The sequence below is a fragment of the Pongo pygmaeus genome, chromosome 3 (genome assembly GCF_028885625.2).
Source record: "Pongo pygmaeus isolate AG05252 chromosome 3, NHGRI_mPonPyg2-v2.0_pri, whole genome shotgun sequence".
NCBI lineage: Eukaryota > Metazoa > Chordata > Mammalia > Primates > Hominidae > Pongo > Pongo pygmaeus.
This window is the reverse complement of record NC_072376.2, coordinates 80,068,375-80,073,343: the sequence shown is the minus strand read 5'-3', so window position 1 is coordinate 80,073,343 and position 4,969 is coordinate 80,068,375. Positions and strand designations below refer to the sequence as shown.

General features: G+C 39.4%; 1 long non-coding RNA gene across 3 annotated transcripts; it reads right to left on the bottom strand.

Annotated features, from left to right (window-relative positions):
- Positions 1-254: 254 nt before the first annotated feature.
- On the bottom strand, positions 255-4,533 carry LOC134739303 (uncharacterized). 3 transcript variants are annotated; one of them, XR_010125930.1, is made up of 5 exons: positions 4,353-4,533; positions 956-1,078; positions 751-855; positions 546-650; positions 255-445 (listed from the first exon to the last, which is right to left on the bottom strand). It is a non-coding gene; the product is annotated as an uncharacterized LOC134739303 (long non-coding RNA). The 3 variants fall into 3 exon arrangements; XR_010125926.1 differs by having other exon boundaries at positions 255-650; XR_010125929.1 differs by lacking the exon at positions 4,353-4,533 and adding an exon at positions 3,384-4,340 and having other exon boundaries at positions 255-650.
- Between the last annotated feature and the right edge of the window lie 436 nt (positions 4,534-4,969).

Below are 4,969 nucleotides of genomic sequence, written 5' to 3'. Positions count from 1 at the left end.
AGGTAAGATGAACATTGTTTCATTCTGGAAAGGCAGGACAACTGGAAGCTTGGAGGGGACTTCCAGGTCATACATAGATAAGAGACAAATGGTTGCATTCTTTTGAGTTTCTAATTAGCATCTCCAAAGGAGACAATCAGATTTGCATTTATCTCAATGAGTAAGGGATGACTTTGAATAGAATGGGAAGCAACTTTGCCCTAAGCAGTTCCCAGCTTGACTTTTCCCTTTAGTTTAGTAATCTGGGGGGGGGGGGGGGCGGCAGGATATTTTTCTTTCACATTTCTCCCCTTTTTAAAAATCTTTGGAGAAAACATGTTAAAAGAAAATGAGTCTCTGATCTCAGATTTCCTCTAATTTCTCATGGGTACGATGGGTTATTCCTAGGCAGATAGGTCCCGAGTTATTAGGAAAGCTCATTTAGAAGGTTGTGAAGCTTCATATCCTTTAAAGATAAAATAGGGGGAGGAAGGGAGAAAAACAACAATAAACAAAACAGCAATCCTGGAAAATTGATATAGGCCACATTACTCTGAAATCCTTACATTGGAGGCAGGTAGGAAAGTGGCTTATGTACGTAAATAGGTTGCTGTTATTTTCTTCTGAAGTTTGAGTTGTCTAGCTTCAGTTCACAGGGCTTGCTTCATATCCTTTAAAGATAAAATAGGGGGAGGAAGGGAGAAAAACAACAATAAACAAAAGAGCAATCCTGGAAAATTGATATAGACCACATTACTCTGAAATCCTTACATTGGAGGCAGGTAGGAAAGTGGCTTATGTATGTAAATAGGTTGCTGTTATTTTCTTCTGAAGTTTGAATTGTCTAGCTTCAGTTCACAGGGCTTGCTTCATATCCTTTAAAGATAAAATAGGGGGAGGAAGGGAGAAAAACAACAATAAACAAAAGAGCAATCCTGGAAAATTGATATAGGCCACATTACTCTGAAATCCTTACATTGGAGGCAGGTAGGAAAGTGGCTTATGTATGTAAATAGGTTGCTGTTATTTTCTTCTGAAGTTTGAGTTGTCTAGCTTCAGTTCACAGGGCTTTATGATAGCACAGCTTAGTTTTCAGTGACTCCAAATTAGGAAAAACGGGGGAAAAAAAGAAGAAAAAAATGAGAATATTATTTTGAAGACTTGTAGACAAGAAAAATTAGAATTTGGTCCAAACTGTAGAAAATAATAAAAATTGAAAAACATTAGGCAAGACCTAGAATCTAACAACAGGTATAGTATAGGTTTTGAAACACAGTTATTCTCTCTCCAGTTTTTAATTTTTACTAAAGACAAATCATGATAGGATTGGTTTGCTTTATGATACTTGGCCAAATTATTTGTATACAGTTCAGCAAGAATAATTATTTTTTTACATATGCTTTTAAATTGGCTTTGATAAAAGTTTGAACTAACTTTGGGAAGAACTTAGTTTATAGTTTAGCTTTGAAAGAAAGATGATAACAGTCCTTTCCCAAAACAAACCTTATTGCCTGTGGACTAGACCGCCAAAAGTCACAAGATTAGAAGTCACGGTAACCTTACTAAATTCAAGATGTTGGCAGGGCTTGGTGGCTCGTGCTTATAATCCCAGCACTTTGGGAGGCTGAAGGCGGGCAAATCACATGAGCCCAGGAGTTCAAGTCCAGCCCGGCTAACATGGCGAAACCCCGTCTATACAAAAAATACAAAAATTATCTGGGAACGGCGGCACATGCCTGTAATCCCAGCTACTTGGGAGGCTGAGGCATGAGAATCACTTGAACCCAAGAGGCAGAGGTTGCAGTGAGCTGAGATCATGCCACTGCACTACAGCCTGGGTGACAGAGTGAGACTCAGTCTCAAAAAAAATAAATAAAGGCAGGGCGTGATGGTTCATGCCTGTAATCCCAGCACTTTGGGAGGCCGAGGTGGGAGGATCACGAGGTAAGGATATTGAGATCACCCTGGCTAACAAGGTGAAACCCCATCTCTACTAAAACTACAAAAAATTAGCTGCACGTGGTGGCATGCACCTGTAGTCCCAGCTACTCCAGACTAAGGCAGGAGGCTCAGGCTGAGGTAGGAGAATCACTTGAACTTGGGAGGTGGAGGTTGCAGTGAGCCGAGATCGTGCCACTGCACTCCAGCCTCGGTGACAGAGCAAGACTCTGTCTCAAAAAAACACAAATAAATAAATAAATAAAATAAAATGATGTAGCGTATTACACCAATATCAATCTCTTATTTATTTAAAGATTACACAAGGAAAGATCATTCTGTCTTGGGCTGGTTTTATAGTTTTGTAACCCCATGCCAAATTTTGACACCTTATAGCATTTGACAGGGATAAGTATGAAATTGCTTGATTAATAAGTACAAAACAAAAATGTATGCTGGCAATTCTTAAGACATTTCTAATATTACTTTACCAATAATTTTAAAGCTAGCTTATTTATTAAAGATTTTACTTAAGTTACATAAACTTGAATAAGCATTTGACTAGTCTTTTCTTTTTTCCAATAAAGTATTTGATTCAAGCATTTTTATTTTCTTAAGCCAGTTAATTAGAGCTCTTTTATCTATTTTGAGTAGTGAAACATTCTGTACATAACATATAAATACATAGACATATTAGGCATGCTGATAAATTACATCTTATAGATTTATAAAAACCTTTTTTTCCCTATCTTAGACTTTCAGATTTTTGATAATCTGTTTCACAACCCTAGGCAGTTGTCAGGTAAACACCCTTAAATTTGCAAATTAAAAGAAACGACTCAGGTGAAATGCAAATAGCAAAATTTACATCACAAGGTACTGAGAGAAAGTCTGGTGGTGCTAGAGGGATATTAAAGATAGATGCCAAATCAAACATAAAATTACAAAAATCTATCGTAAGATTGGATAACGAGACCAGTTTTATTTAGATAGGAACTACTTATCTTTAACTGGATCTCTGAGCTGTGGGCAGAGCCCACACTGATTCCTGGGTCTCCAGAATGGGAGAATTATAATAAGGTTAGACCACATGATACTTTTTAAAGTTTTTTTAAGTGCACCTAAAAAAATTTTTTTTAAGCAAAGACATTTCTAAGTGTCTAAAACACACTCTTCCTTAAAAACCCAAGAGCAAACTCGTTGCAATAACTATGTTAGCCAAAAACAAAAACAAAAAACAGGTAACACAATACAAGAGTCAGGCCTCTGAGCCCAAGCTAAGCCATCATATCCCCTGTGACCTGCACATACACATCCAGATGGCTGGTTCCTGCCTTAACTGATGACATTACCTTGTGAAATTCCTTCTCCTGGCTCATCCTGGCTCAAAAGCTCCCCCGCTGAGCACTTTGTGACCCCCCCACCCCTGCCCGCCAGAGAACAACCTCCCTTTTTCCTTTACCTACCCAAATCTTATAAAACGGCCCCACCCTATCTCCCTTTGCTGACTTTTTTCAGACTCAGCCCACCTGCACCCAGGTGAAATAAATAGCCTTGGTGCTCACACAAATCCTGTTTGGTGGTCTCTTCACACGGACGTGAGTGAAAAAAAGTAAGCAGTTTAAGAGCTGAGAGGACCTTGTCTGTTTGCATTCTTGGGATTCCATAAGGAAAAACAGGTTTCTCCTCCGAAGGGAGTCTGGTGCCTTCTCTGTTTTCTTTAAGGAACCCCAGGCTATTACGAACTATTTTAGGTTCCCCATGCAGCAGAGGGTGCAAGAGAAAGGAGAGAGAGCAGAAACAAATAAGTGAAGGAAACAGAATTCTGAGAAGAAAACTGAGAAGAAAAAATATTTTGCTCAAAAAAAAGAGACAAGGTCCTAGGAGAAAAGCAAAAACAAAAGCATGAGGATCTTTTAAATACAAACACACACATATGCACACACACACATCTTGGATGTTAGCTTTTAATTAAGCTGACTTTTAGCCATTGAGCCCCTTTAAAAAATATATTTTTAAATATCATTACCATATTTCAGCTAGGACAAATTGCTGCTATTTCAGAAGTAATAGCCATTGCTCTTTCAGTTTGGCCTGATTAGCAAAAAGGCCATCTTGCTATGTAAATAAAGCCTATTAGTAGTCAAAATCAAAGCCTTTCCTATTTTTTTTCCTTTTGCTAGTATATTTCTCTGCTACCGCACCACCGTTTTTGTTGTTGTTGTTGTTGTTGTTGTTGTTGTCGTCATCATTGTTTGTCTGGGAATTTAGCCACTTCAGAGGCCTTGTTCCATAATTTGGAACTTCCTTTGGATTTGATCTAGTTGGATAGAGTTGATCAAACCCAATGAGAAAAAGACTGAAACAACAACAAGAACCAGAAACAAAAAACAACAAAACAAAAGTTAAGCAAAACAAACAATTGCACAACTTACATGATTACCAAGCACTCTAATGGTAAGGAGAAATTAAGACCAGGCGGTTGGAAATCTTAACTTTAACCAAGACAAACTCCGCTTCATTTTTCATGTGCATCCGTGGGAAGAGGCCACCAAACAGGCTTTGTGTGAGAAACATGGCTGTTTATTTCACCTGGGTGCAGGCGGGCTGAGTCTGAAAAGAGAGTCAGCGAAGGGAGATAAGGGTGGGGCTGTTTTATAGGATTTGGGTAGATACAGTTAAATTACAGTCAAAGGGGGGTTGTTCTCTGGCGTGCAGAGTGGGGGGTCACAAGTTGCTCAGTAGGGGAGCTTTTGAGCCAGGATGAGCCAGGAGAAGGAATTTCACAAGACAATGTCATCAGTTAAGGCAGGAACAGGCCATTTTCACTTCTTTTGTGGTGGAATGTCATCAGTTAAGGCAGGAACCAGCCACCTGGATGTGTACGTGCAGGTCACAGGGGATATGATGGCTTAGCTTGTGCTCAAAGGCCTGACATCATTTACTTGCCTAGGGATGGGTTTCAGGCTAAAGGCTGCTTTCTACCATCCTAGAAGTGGGGGGCAGCAGGGGGGATCTCATCTGGCTGGGTGCAGTGGCTCACACCTGTAAC